This window comes from Hemitrygon akajei, chromosome 8, assembly GCF_048418815.1.
Source record: "Hemitrygon akajei chromosome 8, sHemAka1.3, whole genome shotgun sequence".
NCBI lineage: Eukaryota > Metazoa > Chordata > Chondrichthyes > Myliobatiformes > Dasyatidae > Hemitrygon > Hemitrygon akajei.
In genome coordinates this window covers 89,681,757-89,699,132 of record NC_133131.1, presented here as the reverse complement: position 1 = coordinate 89,699,132, position 17,376 = coordinate 89,681,757, and the positions used below count along the sequence as shown (strand labels likewise).

The window sequence follows — 17,376 nt, the reverse complement described above, 5'->3', positions numbered from 1 at the left end:
GGTGGTTGTGTCATATCAAATTTAGTAAAGCATTGGCAATTCAAATGTCTGATGGTAATTTAAATGGCAAATTAACGCTTTCTGAACCCTTAGCATGTGGGGCCTATATATCTATTAGTGAGTAATGTTTGCAGAGTGTCTGTCTGTACAAGGTAAACACTGTAGGTCTGTTAATGTCTGCAGCTGGATTCTTTCTTAGACTCAGGCACCAGTAACATGAGAATGTTTGTTGGTCAATTTGAGAGTAAGGTTGATGAATTCTTTCTTCGTGTCTGTCAAGTTGGCTTGATGAATTCTTTTTTGGGTTCTGGATTATTGTTTATACATAATATTAATGTTCTTTCCTGATTCTCAAGGAATGTTATGTCCAAAACATTGGTGGACTAATGGTTGAGGAGTGACCATTACAATGTCTAATTGATTTATAGGGGTATGCTGGACACTGTGTTAATGAACACATGGGTTGTTTGGACAAAAGAAAGCAGGCTGAGTTAATGGCATGAGAACAAATGGTCAAAGAGTTTGTCTCTTTCTGGGTCTCTCTGCCTCGTGAAGCTCGTAAGTAGATAGAGATGCCTTCCTTAGTTTTGTTGGACTTCTACCCGGGACCGGAAATCGCAAATGGTGCCTGAGACCCAGGGTGCATGAGTGAATTAGAATTCAGAGTTCCCCCACCAACAGCAACAATCAAGCGCCGACTAAGAATCATGAGCCCTGAAGCCTTTGTGGAAATCTTTGTGACTTACTACACAGTATTTTGTTTGGTTTATTTGTGCTGTTGCTGTCTATTTTATAATAAATTAGCCCATCACAATGGTATAACAGTAGTCAAGTGCTTTGGCTCCGCTGGTTCCACAGGTGATATGTTGGTTGTAGTTCTCAAATTTCTTCAAGCTGGCCTGTGTGTGTGCAGTTTCATGCATGCTAATTACAATGTTCAGCTCCTCCAGTGCCTGCCTGACATTGGCCTGAAGTGGAATGTACAGTACACCACTACGATGATGATGGTAGAAGACTTCTTTGGCAGTCGAGAAGGATGATATTTATCTGTGATATCTTCCAGGTTGGGTGAACAGGACTGAGACAGAACTGCCACGTCTGTACACCATTATGAGTTAATCATAAAACATTCTCCACCAATTCTACCTTTAAAAGACTGAGCTCTCCTGTCTTTGTGAAGAATGGTGAAGCCACCAGGCCATGACACTGCATGTGAAATGGTGCGTAACAGCCATGTTTCTGTAAAGCAATGTAAACAGCAGTCCCTAATGTCCCTCTAAAACTGCAATCTTGCTCTGAGGTCTTCAATTTTGTTTTCCGGAGACTGTACATTTGCCGATAGGTTACTCTACTTGGGAGTGGGAGCCTAAGTCCTTAGTGTTTCCGTTGTACCTGTCAACCAGCGTGCCATTCCCGCTTCCATTTCATTCAAGTCTGGCGACATATGCCTGGACCAGAAAACCAGGTATGATTTGTGGAGGGCTATTTCAAGGGTGAAGAGACAATTTCAAATGAGGTTGGAGGTGACAGTGGACGCGCAACAACTCTAGCAGGGTTTGCAAGACATTACTTCTTACAGAGCGAAACCCAATAGCATGAATGGCAGTGATGCTTCACTACCAGATGAACTCAATGCCTTCTATGCACACTTTGAAAGGGAGAACACAACTACAGCTGTGAAGATCCCTGCTGCACCTGATGACCCTGTGATCTCTGTCTCAGAGGCCAATGTTAGGCTGTCTTTAAAGAGAGTGAATGCTTGCAAAGTGGAAGGTCCCAATGGAGTACCTGGTAAGGCTCTGAAAACCTGTGCCTCTCTAGCAGGAGTATTCAAGGACATTTTCAGCCTCTCACTGCTACAGGCAGAAGTTCCCACTTGCTTCAAAAAGCCAACAATTATACCAGTGCTTAAGGAGAATAATGTGGGCTGCCTTGATGACTATCACCTGGTAGCACTCACATCAACAGTGATGAAATGCTTTGAGATGTTGGTCATGACTAGACTAAACTCCTGCCTCAACAAGGATCTGGACCCATTGCAATTTACCTATCGCCACAATAGGTCAATGGCAGATGGAATCTCCATGGCTCTCCACACGGCTTTAGACCACCTGAACAACACAAACACATATGTCAGGACGCTGTTCATCGACTATGGCTCAGCATTTAATAACAACATTCCCACAATCCTGATTGAAAAGTTGCAGAACCTGGGCCTCTGTACCTCCCTCTGCAATTGGATCCTCAACTTCCTAACCGGAAGACCACAATCTGTGCAGATTGGTGATAACATCTCCCCCTCACTGATGATCAACACTGGTGCACCTCAGGGGTGTGTGCTTAGCCCGCTGCTCTACTCTCTCTGTACACATGACTGTGTGGCTAGGCATAGCTCAAACACCATCTATAAATTTACTTACAATACAGCATTGTTGGTAGAATCTCAGGTTGTGACGAGAGGGTGTACATGAGTAAGATATGCCAACTAGTGGAGTGGTGCCACAGCAATATCCTGGCACTCAATGTCAGTATGACAAAAGAATTGGTTGTGGACTTCCAGAAGGGTAAGATGAAGGAACACATACCAATCCTCATAGAGGGATCAGAAGTGGAGAGAGTGAGCAATTTCAAGTTCCTGGGTGTCAAGATCTCTGAGGATCTAACCTAGTTCCAACATATCGATGCAGTTATAAAGAAGGCAAGACAGTGGCTATACTTTATTAGGAGTTTGAACAGATTTGGTATGTTAACAAATAAGCTCAAAATCTTCTATAGATGTACCATGGAGAGCATTCTGACAGGCTGCATCACTGTCTGGTATGAGGGGACTACTGCACATGAAGGAAAGAAGCTGCAGACGGTCGTAAATTTAATTGGCTCCATCTTTGTTACTAGCCTACAAATTACCAGGTCATTTTCAGGGAGTGGTGTCTTAGAAAGGCAGCATCCATTATTGAGGACCTACAGCACCCAGGGCATGTCCTTTTCTCACTGTTACCATCAACAGTGATGGTAGGAGGACCCTGATGTACCATCAGGTAGGAGGTACAGAAGTCTGAAGGTACACACTCAGCGATTCAGGAACAGCTTCTTGCCCTCTGCCATCCGATTCCTAAATGGACATTGAACCCTTGGACACTACCTCACTTTCTAAACACATAGTATTTCTGTTTTTTTGCACAATTCTTAATCCATTCAATATGCATATACTGCAATTGATTTGTTTATTTATTATTATTATTATTTTGTTTTTTTTCTATATTATGTATTGCATTGAACTGCTGCTGCTAAGTTAACAAATTTCACATCACATGCCGGTGATAATAAACCTGATTCTGATTCTGATTTAGATTCCTTAAAGGGGACCTGCACTCACAACCTGAGTCTACAGGTTTTGAGAATCTGATTTTGAGGATCAATGGATTTTTTAAACATCTTAAAACAATGCTGCCCACTGAAGTACCCATGGCAGTGACTGCGGTTTTCAGCTCTAATATTTCATGATTCCCATCAGAGCTGTACACAAAGAGTCACCACTTATTGTTGCCGTCTTAATGACACTAAATGTCGTTAAGGTACAAGATATATCTTTTATGTTTGAACCGATTTGGCATTCAGCGATCATTTAATCTGAGCAGAGATCATATTTCAATCAACTTTGAGATGAATAACATCTGTTTGTCATTATAACAGGATTGAAGACACAAAGGAAAGACATTTACAGTCACCATGACAAATATAAAGCTAATATGAAGTGCTGTTCAAAAATGCAATAAATTTCCGAGACACAAGGGAACATCAATAATTATAGATAAGGTGCCACAGAGAAGGAAACCCATTGTATATGTAGGTTATCATTTCAGACTGTATGCAGAATAAATTTACTTTTGCTGCAGCTGAGTAATTGATATTTATTTTGTTTTTGCATTACTGAAGTAAAGCCACAAGCTTTATGTAATTAGTGAAGTCTATCCCCATATCATTAATCATTTTGACCCATATATTGATATTAAGATTAATATTTAACAATAAAGATTTGAAAGTAGTGAATGGATCAGTAATTGGAACTGCTGTCGATAATGCTATCAAATGGTTACTGCTTCCCGAACAATAACCTGTTCACCAATACCAGGATTATCATCACTCCCCTTGGTCCAAACTTAGATCAAAGAGATGAGATGAGAGCAAACTTGATACTAAAGCAACATTTGACTGGGTATGGAATCAAGGCACAGTAAACAATCTCAAGTCAATGGGCAGCAAAGCAAAAAAATACCAGAATTTGAAGTGATACCTTGCACAAAGGAAGATGGTTATGGTGGCTAGGGTGTCATTTGTCTTAGCCCCAGGACATTATTCAGGAATTCCAAGCTATGACTATAAAAGCAAGTCAGAAGCAAAGGGTCCTTGCAGCAAATGACTCACTTACATTCAGTGGCCTCTTTATTAGGTACAACTGTACACAAGTTCATTAATAAAAGTATCTAATCTACCAACCATGTGGCAGCAACTCAATGCATAAAAGCGTGCAGACATGGTCAAGAGGTTCAGGTGTTTAAGACCATAAGACCTTGAGATATAGGGGCCATTGAGTTTGGCCATTTAGCTCATTGTGTCTGCTCTACCATTTCATCATGGCTGATCTATTTTCTATCTCAGCCCCAATATCCTGCCTTCTCCCCTTATCTCTTCATGCCCTGACCAATCAAGAATCTATCAACCTGAAATAATGGAATGAATGGCTATAGAAAAGCTTTTATGATTTTGTGGAAAATAAGCTGTATACCAATCTGAATTTCATAATGGGAGAATGGCCATGGACTTAATGTTAAGATTGAAATCTGATCTGAGCTCAGTGTTCAGTCTGAATTCTGATATTTGTAAGGACCAAGGTAATACAGAATCAGTGGTAGCAGTTTTGTTTGATGTAGGAAAAAAAACCTTATGATATGTTATGGAAACAAGGGTTACTGCTTAAACTTGAAAAGACGGAAATAGGTGGTAGAATGTTCAGTTGGATTTAAGATTTTTTTTTATATGACTGGAAGATACAACTTAAGTCAGGAATATCACTTACTAATGAATACGTTACTCCACCATAGTTTTTCCCTTGGCCTGTGGTTGACTTAAGCCTTCAAGAAAAGATCAAAATGAGGAGTGATTGTTTACCCGTGGCACAGGAAGTTTAGCAATGTACACAAGGCAGATATTAAGATTTCTTACATAGTATATCTGTACAAATGGTTCAAAAGGTCCTGGTGACAGATCGTTCAGGTGTCTTTGTTTATGTGCCAAAGTTTCAGGTTACTATTAAGAAAACATTATCAAAGTATCAGTATTCATGTATGAGATGTCCATTATGATTTTAGCCTTGGAGTATGCCTTGCTTGTGTACTTCTGTGCTTTGATTCGTTAATGGTTTTGACATCTATCAAAACAAGTATTTCAAATGGTGGGTTAGACATTCTTCTTGAGTTTGGACAATCTCTGTTGAGGTTGCAGGGTCTAGGCTTGTGTATCCATTTCCTATGGGTCCCTGTCCATTTCGGAGTTGAAGGAAACAAGGTACTGACATTTTAGCCAAGCAATCAGTTAAAATTAAGGATGTAAATACAATGGTGTCTTTGTATAAAGGAGAGACGAAAGCCATAATTCAAAAGTCTATTTAATCGCTGCGGCAAAAAAGTTGTAATTAAGAAAAGAAAGGATGACATTTACTGTATATAAAATTCAGAGGATGGTAGGAACTCAGCTGGGAGATGGGTATAAAAAGAGGGAAGAAGTTATTTTTACATATTTACGTATTGGACATACTTGGTTGAATAATTCCTTGTTGAGAATTAATATGCATGATACAGGCATTTGTAGGGAATGCATTTGTCAAGAAATGGTGCAACATGTATTGTTTAAATGCAGATCCTATGAGGTGCAAAGGAAACATCTAATTGCTAAAGTGAGATATTTAGAACAGATGCTGTTTAATATGGATAGTTTGTTTGGATATCACTGCCTCTGTAATGTATATAATTGCGTATTTGAATTCTGAAAAAGCAATAGACTTTTTGATATTACCTGAGATTTTTGGGGTTTTTTTGGGGGGGGGGAACTAAAGTAGGTAGACTCCTTGCGTCTTGGCTTCACACTCCACCTCAGTAGGTGGAGGTAATGCACCTTATGTTGGTCTACCAATCGTCATTAAACTTTACAAGAAGCAGAAGAAGAAGAAGAAGAAATTCAGTTGCTGTTCAGACTGAACATCAGAATGGGGAAGAAATGTGATCTTAGTGGCTTGTACCCTGGAATGATTGTCGATGCCAGACAGGGTGGTTAGAGTATCTCAGAAACTGCTGATCTCCTGCGAAATGCACACGCAATAGTCTCTAGAGTTTACAGAAAATGGTGCAAAAAAACCCCAAAAGGAAACATCCGGTCAGCAGCAGTTCTGTGGGTGAAAATGCCTTACTAATGAGAGGGTTTAGAGACTGGCCAGACTTGGTTGAATAATTTGGCCCATTTCATCCATGCTAAGTTATTATTCTGCCTAGACCCATCAACCTGAACCCAGACCATTGCCCTCCAAACCTCTCACCTCTGACACCCAGAGAATTTCCACCATGTGCATACAAGCATAAAGGAATACTCTCCAGTCGAACATTAAATAAAATGATGAAGGAACTCAGGTGTGAAAGGAATAACATTTGCCACCCTCAAAGTTTCTGGTACTACTCCTGCGGACAGTGAGAAAGCAGAGATCATCATCAAAGGAACAGCAACCTCTTCCCTCATTTCCTGTAGTAACCTGGGGATTTATCCATCCTAATGCTTTTCAAAAGTTCCAGCATATCCTCTTTCTTAATCCTAAACTGTTTCAGCATGTCAGCCTGTTTGACATCATCTTCACACTCATGATGGTAAACTGAAGCAAAATATTCATTAGGAACTCCCACACCAATCCAACTCCAGGCATGTTTCCTCTTTGATCCCTGATTGGTTGTACCCTCACTATAGTCATCCTTGTGTTCTTCACATACATTGGGTTTTCCTTAATCCTACTCACCAAGGCCTTCTCATGTCCCTTTCTAGCTTTCTTAGGTCCCTTCTTAAGCTTCTTCCTGGCTCCTCCTTATCTCTTGTCAACCATGTTTCCTTCACCCTACCATCATTGTTCCTCCTCATTGGGACAAACCTATTCAGAATTCCATGCAAATGCTCCATAAACCTCCATATTTCTGTATACATTTCCCTGAGTACATCTGTTCCCAATAAATAATTCCAAGTTCCTGCCTAATAGCATAATAACTCACTGTCCCACAATTCCACAGTAATGTAGTGGTTAGCACTACGCTATAACAGCAGGGGACGTTAGAGCTCGGAATTCAATTCTGATCTCCTTTGTAGGAAAATTTGTATGTTCTTCCCATCTGCGCATGGGTTTCCTCTGCATGTGCTAGTTTCTCCCACAGTACAAAGACATGCCAGTTAGTAGGTTAATTGGTCATTGTAAATTGTCCTATGATTAGGTTAGTAGTTAAATCGGTGGTTTGCTGGGTGGAATGTCTCTGTTGGCCAGAAGGGCCCATTCCATGCTGTATCTCTAAATAAGTAAATAAAAGTACTGTCTGCTCCTATTCCCAACTAAGGCTATGGTAAAGGTCAGAAGTTTGTATCTTTGTGTCCTCCCTAACCAGAGGCAAGGTCCCAGAGGACTGGTGAATAGCTAATGTTGTTCCACTATTCAAGAAGGGAACCAGGGGAAATTCAGGAGACTTATAGACTGGTGAGTCTCACAACAGTGGCAGAGAAATTACTGGAGAAAATTCTTAGGGATGGGATTTCTGAGCATTTGGAAAACCATGGCCTAATTGTAGAGAGTTATCATGGCTTTGTAGAGGGCAAGTCATATCTTGTTGAGTCTTTTTAAACTTGACAGAGTTTTTTGATGAGGTGACAAGAGTCATTCTGAATACTATGTACTGTACATCAATTTTAGTAAGGTGTTCGGCAAGGTCCCTCATGGGACGCCCATCCAGAGGATTGAGATGTATGGAATCAATGGTGAATTGGCTGTCTGGATTCAAAACTGCCTTGCCCAAGAGGACAGAGGATGGTGGTCAAAGGGACTTATTCTAGCTGGGGGTCTGTGATGAGTGATGTTCCTCAGAGATCTGTACTGGAACCTTTGCTGTTTGTGTGTGTATACAGTATATAACCTGGATGAAAATATTCCTGTAGATAGCACATGGAAAACAGGTTTTGCATGTCCCATTTTACTTCCAAACTTTTGAAAGTTTAGCTGTCATTCAACCGTACATGAATACCCATGAATACAGCTGAACGAAAGTGTTCCTCCAGGGCCAAGGAGCAAAACTCAGTACCAAAAGTCACACACAGCACACAGCACATAAGATAGATAGGCACGTATAGGATCACAGCAAAGTACAGTCCACAAAAAGTATATAGTCCAGGACATTGCATCCATGAAAATTGCAGAAATCTGCAATTTGACACAATACAGCTTGTCTTCTGATGAGCGAACACTGGGGGAACAGCACCAACTCCAGCTTGGATGCCATACCACACCAGCAGAGAGCAAGAAGCTGTTCTTGAATCACTGAGTGTGTGCCTTCAGGCTTCTGTACCTCCTACCTGATGGTAACAGTGAGAAAAGGGCACGCCCTTAATAATGGACACTGATTTCTGAGACACCGCTCCACTAAGATGTCCTGGGTACTTTGTAGGCTAGTACCCAAGATGGAGCTGACTAGATTTACAACCTTCTGCAGTTTCTTTCGGTCCTGTGCAGTAGCCCCTCCATTCCAAACAGTTATGCAGCCTGTCAGAATGCTCTCCACGGTACAACTACAGAAGTTTTTGAGTGTATTTGTTGACATGCCAAGTCTCTTCAAACTCCTAATAAAGTATTGCTGCTGTCTTGCCTTCTTTATGACTACATCAATATGTTGGGACCAGATTCGATCCTCAGAGATCTTGACACCCAGGAACTTGAAACTGCTCACTCTCTCCACTTCTGATCCCTCTATGAGGATTGGTATGTGTTCCTTCGTCTTACCCATCCTGAAGTCCACAATCTGCTCTTTCATCTTACTGACGTTGAGTGCCAGGTTGTTGCTGCGGCACCACTCCAGTAGATGGCATATCTCACTCCTGTACACCCTCTCATCACCACCTGAGATTCTACCAACAATGGTCAGCAAATTTATAATGGTATTTGAGCTATGCCTAGCCACACAGTCATGTGTATATAGAGAATAGAGCACTGAGCTAAGAACATACGCCTGAGGTGCGCCAGTGTTGATCGTCAGCGAAGAGGATATATTATCACCAATCCACACAGATTGTGGTCTTCCGGTTAGGAAGCTGAGGATCCAATTGCAGGGGGAGGTGCAGAGGCCCAGGTTCTGCAGTAAGATCTGGAGTATAGCATGCAGTTCTGGTCTCCCCATTAAATGAAAGATGCCTTGGCTTTGGATACGGTGAAGAAGAGATTTACCAGGATGCTGTTAGGGGGATAATTTCAAAGGAGATGTGAGGGGAACGTTTTTTGCACACAGAGAGTGGTGGGTGCCTGGAATACACTGCCTGGGGTGGTGGTAGAGGCTGATACATTAGGGACATTTTGATAGGCACATGAATATGAGGGAAATGGAAGGATGTGGACATTGTGTAGGCATAAGGAATTTGTTTAGTTAGCTATTTGATAATTAATTTATTTGGTTCAACACAACATTGTGGGCTGAAGGGCCTGTTCCTGTGCTGTGCTGTTCAATGTTCTATGATCAAGAATGCACTGGTATTGGAAAAGGCCCAGAAGAGAATGATCCTGGTACTGAAAGGGTTAATTTATGAGAAGCATTTGATGGCCTTGGGCCTACACTCACTTTAGATTAGAAGAATGAGGGGGAATCTCATTGAAACCTATCAAATATTGAATGATCTGGATAGCGTGAACATGCAGAGGATGTTTCCAATAGTGAGTCACAAAGCACGGCCTCAGAATGGAAGGACATCCTTTTACAACAGAGATCAGGAGGGATTTCTTCAACCTGGGAGTAGTGAATCTGTGGAATTCAATGCCACAGATGGTTGTGGAGGCCAAGGAATTATCAAGTGAAGGTTGATAAGTATTTAATGAGAAAGAGCACCTAAAGCTATGGGGAGAAAGCTTGAGAATGAGGTTGAGAGGGAAAATAAATCAGCCGTGGCTGAATGGCAGAGCAGACTCATCGGGGCGAATGGCCTAATTCTGCGCCTATTCATTATGATCATGATCTAGGACAAGGATTGCTCTGGTACTGGCATATAAAATAGTCATACTTAAATTAGGAACTGAAAAAGTATTGTTCAGTCGTAAATAGCTATTTATTACAAATAAACTCTTCTTGGGCTTCCAGCCAGGTACAGGTATTGATTATAACCGACATTCTGATGACAAACTCTGCCACTTTCCTCAGGGATTTATTGCTAGAATTATTTAATGATGGGTTATTCATTGGATTGTGTATTTACACTCATAGAAAACTTATGCAGTTAAATTTGGTTATTTCAATCAGAATAACATCATTTGTCACCCATAAAGGATTAAGTGCAAACCCAAGAATTTTAAATACCTTCATTTTGATTAATGTTCACATTTCCCTTGTCACTCTGACATTGTCACCGTGGTTCGGACATGGCCCAAGTGCGGAACGAGATACACTGAAACAGGTCGATAGATCACAGACTTTAATGCAAACAGTGTTAAAGAGAAAGAAAACAATAAATGCTAGGCCAAACTATGCCATTAACTAAAACTCTCAAATGGAAAACAAAGCCTACACTGTGGCTGAAAAGAGCAACTAAGAATTAAACGAATACCGCCAGTTTTCAGATTCAGTTGGCTCAACAGTCCAATTTCTCAGGCAAGGCAGAATGCAGATAATGAAGCATAGCTATGTCCTGGGTTCAAGTCTTAACAAATATTATGATGGAATGAATGGAGTTAAATACTAACACAATGAAATAATAATTGGCTGTCACGTGTTTATTCATGAACGTGATTGCCAAATCTGCTGCACTGCCAAATCTGTGGTTGTGACAGAAATGTTGTACCCAGAGTATGCTAGAAGTATTAGACCCTTATTTGTAAATGAAACTAGTCTAAAATTACTTCAGTAAAAGATGCCCTTTGTTTGTCATTGCTAATAATGGGGAATGATAGTGCTGCCCTTTTAATTGTACAAATACAAGTTTCCTTATCTTGTATCTGGGTGTTTGAAGAACTGGGTAGCCCATGAAAAAGGTCTTGCATATCCAATTTGACTTCCAAACTTTTGAAATTGGCTCCTGTTATCTATTTCTGCAGGCTGCATAGAATACTCAGACGATATTGTGTGGGTTTCTTACTGTGATTGTTTCGACACTGGGTCCTACTTAACAGGTCATTCAAAATGATAGAAACCAATCAATAGGTCAAATCACTCTATTCAATTTCAAGCCTCCTTTGGGAGTGTTTACATACTTGTTTGGCAGCTGTATTAGTGTAAGTCATTGCAGTTTTATATTCCTGAGACTACCTAAATAACAGAATTTAGAACAATTTTGTGAGCTGTATTGTAACTAGACAGCAGGTAGTCTAAAGGCAGTGGAGGTAAGAGGCTAAATAAGCATCTATAATATTAACAGTGAGTCATTAATGAGGAACTCAAACTTCAATTTTATAGAAAGGCTGAGCAGATGAGATGTGTTTTGGAATATGTATCTTTTATATTTTGTTTTTGTCCTAAAAATTCAGATCTTATTGAATTGCCATGAAAATCCAGAATTAATGAAGCACTTTCTTTTTGAAGTGAAGCTATTATTTGGGAGTGTGTAATATATTTTATTAAGTGCAGTAATTAACATCAATGTGCAATACAAGGATGTTGCCTGGATTGGGGAGCATGCCTTATAAGAATTGGTTGAGTGAACTCGGCCTTTTCTCCTTGGAGCGACAGAGGATGAGAGGTGACCTGATAGAGGTGTACAAGATAATGAGAGGCATTGATCGTGTGGATAGTCAGAGGCTTTTCCCCAGGGCTGAAGTGGGTAGCACGAGAGGGCATATTTTTAAGGTGCGTGGAAGTAGGTACAGAGGAGATATCAGGGGTAAGATTTTTTACACAGAGAGTGGGCAGTGCGTGGAATGAGCTGCCGGCGGCAGTGGTGGAGGTGGAAACGATAGGGTCTTTTACATGGAGCTTAGAAAAATGGAGGGCTATGGGTAAAGCCTAGGTAGCTCTAAGGTAGGGACATATTCGGTACAGCTTTGTGGGCCAAAGGGCCTGTATTGTGCTGTAGATTTTCTATGTCCTATGCTCTATACTTGTTTTGATATCACTTGCGAGAAATTCCACCAGCCTTCCATGCTGAGCAAGATCTTAAATGAAGGGTCGAAGCCCATTTCAACATTGGTTAATCCAACCTGGAATGTGGCTGGGAAGTATGAGGTTTATCTTCTTTTTAACTTTACATTGTTAATGTAGTTCTCCCCATATCACTTATAACCATATAACAATTACAGCAATTGTAGTAATTGTGTAGTTACAGCAATTACACTTCTAGTCAGTCACCTGGAGGAGGGGTGATGGTCCTTGTTAGCAACTCAACCCAGCACAGCACTAAGTCCCCATCTCTTTGTATTACCTGTGTAAGCCACCCAACTGCTCCAGTCGTCTTTCCGACTGAAGAATGATTTTAAGAAATCATAATGTGGTATAGAAATGGCACAAAACAGACAATGAATCTAAGGTTATATAAATAAGTAGATCAAAAACACTAACTAGAATGAGTGATTTAGTGTTCTAACGAAAAGGTGATAAAGTGGGCAATCAAATTTAACGAACTATTTCTTGAACTTGTATTGAACTTAATTGGAACAATATAGAAAAATAAGAACAAGAGGAAAAGGAGTGGACCAGAAATTTAAATAGTTTTTATTAAATCATTTAAGACATGGAATCTATTGGCATGTCCAACATTTATAATAGATCAATTTGCCTTTTATGATAACATACTGTGGAAAGCAGAACATCGATGGTGAATTAGTTATTGGGTGGGATTGTGTAGTGTAAGTGGAATGTTTCCTAACATAGCCACCAACATCGTGTTTCCTCAAAACCACAGATATCTCTCCAGCCAGGACTGAGCTCAGATCTGTTATTTCAATCTCTTGTTGATCTCTGAAAGCAGGTTCTTCCCACTGGAGATATTTAAAGAAGATGAGTTTAGAATCAGAATCAGATTTATTATCACCAGCATGTGACGTGAAATTTATTAACTTAGCAGCAGCAGTTCAATGCAATACATAATATAGAAGAAAAAATACTACATATATTGAATAGATTAAAAATCGTTAAAAAAAACAGTAAAACTATATATTCAAAAAAAGTGAGGTAGTGTCCAAAGGTTCAATGTCCACTTAAGACTCGGATGGCAGAGGGGAAGAAGCTGTTCCTGAATCACTGAGTGTGTGCCTTCAGGCTTTTGTACCTCCTACCTGATGATAACAGTGAGAAAAGGGCACGCCCTGGGTGCTGGAGGTCCTTAATAATGGACGCTGCCTTTCTGAGACACCACTCCCTAAAAATGTCCTGGGTACTTTGTACGCTAGTACCCAAGATGGAGCTGACTAGATTTACAACCTTCTGCAGCTTCTTTCGGTCCTATGCAGTAGCCCCTTCACACCAGACAGTGATGCAGCCTGACAGAATGCTTTCCATGGTACAACTATAGCAGTTTTTGAGTGCATTTGTTGACATGCCAAGTATCTTCAAACTCCTAATAAAGTATAGCTGCTGTCTTGCCTTCTTTGTGACTACATCAATATGTTGGGACCAGATTCGATCCTCAGAGATCTTGACACCCAGGAACTTGACACTGCTCACTCTCTCCACTTCTGATCCCTCTATGAGGATTGGTATGTGTTCCTTTGTCTTACCCATCCTGAAGTCCACAAACTGCTCTTTCATCTTACTGACGTTGAGTGCCAGGTTGTTGCTGCAGCATCACTTCACTAGTTGGCATATCTCACTCCTGTCCGCCCTATCATCACCACCTGAGATTACCAACAATTGTCAGCAAATTTATAGATGGTGTTTGAGCTATGCCTATCCACACAGTCATGTGTATACAGAGAGTAGAGCACTGAGCTAAGAACATACGCCTGAGGTGCGCCAGTGTTGATCGTCAGCGAAGAGGATATATGATCACCAATCCACACAGATTGTGGTCTTCCGGTTAGGAAGCTGAGGATCCAATTGTGGAGGGAGGTACAGAGGCCCAGGTTCTGCAGTAAGATCTGGAGTATAGCATGCAGTTCTGGTCTCCCCATTATATGAAAGATGTCTCGGTTTTGGAGACGGTGAAGAAGACAGGATGCTGTTAGGGGGATAATTTCAAAGGAAATGTGAGGGGAACGGTTTTTTTTCACACAGAGAGTGGTGGGTGCCTGGAATACGCTGCTTGGGATGCTAGTAGAGGCGGATACATTAGAGACATTGAAGAGATGTTTGATAGACAGATGAATATGAGGGAAATGGAAGAATGTGCACGTTGTGAAGGCATAAGGAATTTGTTTAGTTAGCTATTTAATAATTAATTTATTTGGTTCAACACAACATTGTGGGCTGAAGGGCCTGTTCTTGTGCTGTACTATTCTATGTTCTATGATCTGGAATGCACTGGCATTGGAAAAGGCCCAGAAGAGAATGATCCTGGGACTGAAAGGGTTAATTTATGAGCAGCATTTGATGGCCTTGGGCCTGCACTCACTTTAGATTATAAGAATGAAGGGGAATCTCATTGAAACCTATCAAATATTGAATGATCTGGATAGCGTGAACATGCAAAGGATGTTTCCAATAGTGAGTCACAAAGCACGGCCTCAGAATGGAAGGACATCCTTTTAAAACAGAGATTAGGAGGGATTTCTTCAACCTGGGAGTAGTGAATCTGTGGAATTCAATGCCACAGTTGGTTGTGGAGACCAAGGAATTATGGTATATTTCAAGTGAAGGTTGATAAGTATTTAATGAGAAAGTGCACCTAAAGCTATGGGGAGAAAGCTTGAGAATGAGGTTGAGAGGGAAAATAAATCAGCCGTGGCTGAATGGCAGAGCAGACTCATCGGGGCGAATGGCCTAATTCTGCACCTATTCATTATGATCATGATGTAGGACAAGGATTGCTCTGGATGAAATGGAACCTGCCTTATTGGCATATAAAATAGTCATATTGATGGTAACAGTGAGAAACGGGTCTGCCCTGGGTGCTGGAGGTCCTTAATAATGGACAATGCTTTTCTGAGACATTGCTCCTTGAAAATGTCCCGGGTACTTTACAGGCTAGTACCCAAGATGGCGCTGAATAAATTTACAACCCTCTGCAGCTTCTTTCAGTCCTGTGCAGTAGCCCTCCCCCCCCCCCCACCCCCATACCGCTCAGTGATGCAGCCTGTCAGAATGCTCACCATGGTACATCTACGGAAGTTTTTGAGTGTATTTGTTGACATACCAAATCTGTTCAAACTCCTAATAAAGTATAGCCACTATCTTGCCTTCTTTATAACTGCATCAATATGTTGGGACCAGGTTGGATCCTCAGAGATCTTGACACCCAGGAACTTGAAACTGCTCACTCTCTCCACTTCTGATCCCTCTATGAGGATTTGTATGTGTTCCTTCGTCTTACACTTCCGGAAGTCCACAATCAGCTCTTTCATCTTACTGACGTTGAGTGCCAGGTTGTTGCTGCGGCACCATTCCACTAGTTGGCATATCTCACTCCTCTATGCCCTCTCATCACCACCTGAGATACTACCAACAATGGTTGTATCATCAGCAAATTTATAGATGGTATTTGAGCTATGCCTAGCCACACAGTCATGGGTATAGAGAGAGTAGAGCAGTGGCTAAGCACTCACCCTTGAGGTGCACCAGTGTTGATCGTCAGTGTTATCACCAATCTGTACAGATTGTGGTCTTCCGGTTAGGAAGTCGAGGATCCAATTGCAGAGTGAGTACAGAAGCCCAGGTTCTGCAACTTCTCAATTAGGATTGTGTGAATGATGGTCTTAAACGCTTTATGGAAGATTGAGCAATTTAGGGCTATGAAGAACTGGTGCAGGTGAGTGGTGAAATTTTTGACAGATTAGCCATGATAGCAGTAAGTGGTGGTCAGGCTCAATTAGCTGCTCCTGTTATGTTTTTAAGCAAAGTCTTGATCATATTATGTGCCTTGCTTCAACTTCAGTTTTGTCTATTCTAAGGTGGCTATTGGGCAGGTAGTGGCTGAAGTAGTACTTGTGTGGAAAAATTGTTGGCTAATCCATTCCTTTTGCTCCTTTTAAGTGCTCTCAGCCTTCAATACCACCCCAATTATTTTCTCGCTTTTAAGCAATCCCTAACCAAATTCCTTAGGGTGTTGGGTTGAATGACAGCAGTCTTCAGATACTTACATGTACCTATAGGGCATTCTCAGTACTGTGGTACAAGCAGTCTCATCATCACCAACAACATTTGGAGTTGAGTGTTAAATGTGATCCTTGAAAGAAAATAGCTACATCCTAAAGAATGAATTAAACAAAACAGTTAATTATTCCTATTGTTAATTAGGCTGCATCACAGCCTGGTGTGGAAACACCAAAGCCTTTGAACAAAAAATCCTACAAAAGGTAGTGGATTTGCCCCAGTACATTACAGGTCAAGCCCTTCAATCACTCAGCACAACTACATGCTGCATCTGTCATCAGAAATCCTCACCACCCAGGCCATGCTCTTTTCTCACTGCTGCCATTAGGTAGAACGTATAAGAGCTTCACAACTCACACTACCAGGTTCAGGAATAGTTACGACCCCCCACAACCATCAGCTCTTGGACAATGGTGATAACTGCAATCACTTGCCCATCCATTGAGATGTTCCCACAATGATCCCACTTTAAGGACTCTTTATCTTGTCATCTCATGTTCTTGTTTTTTCTTACTATTTATTTGTATTTGCAATTTGTTTTCTGCACTCTAGTTGATCCTGTTATCGTTACTATTCTATAGAACTGCTGAGTATCCCCGCAGGAAAATGAACCTCAGGGTTGTATATGATGACGTATGTTCACTTTGAACTTTCACAAACTATCCTCAACTTGAAAGGTACATTGCCTTTCAAACTACTTGGGTACAAATGGGTAAGAAATACTTGCTTTTGCAACTCGGCGGAAGAAATCAATAATTGAAACTGAACACAGGAAGCACTCGTACAGCTCTCCTCGAACAGAAACACCCGCAGTAACTCCGGCTGGGGCGGGAGGCGTGTGACGTCATCCGCCGGGCCTGCGTACCACCAC

The 17,376-nt window shown here is 41.1% G+C and overlaps 1 long non-coding RNA gene across 1 annotated transcript; it reads right to left on the bottom strand.

Annotated features, from left to right (window-relative positions):
* Positions 1 to 12,944: 12,944 nt before the first annotated feature.
* On the bottom strand, positions 12,945 to 17,373 carry LOC140732045 (uncharacterized). Its single transcript, XR_012099966.1, has 2 exons — positions 17,233 to 17,373; positions 12,945 to 13,237 (listed from the first exon to the last, which is right to left on the bottom strand). It is a non-coding gene; the product is annotated as an uncharacterized lncRNA (long non-coding RNA).
* Positions 17,374 to 17,376: the final 3 nt, after the last annotated feature.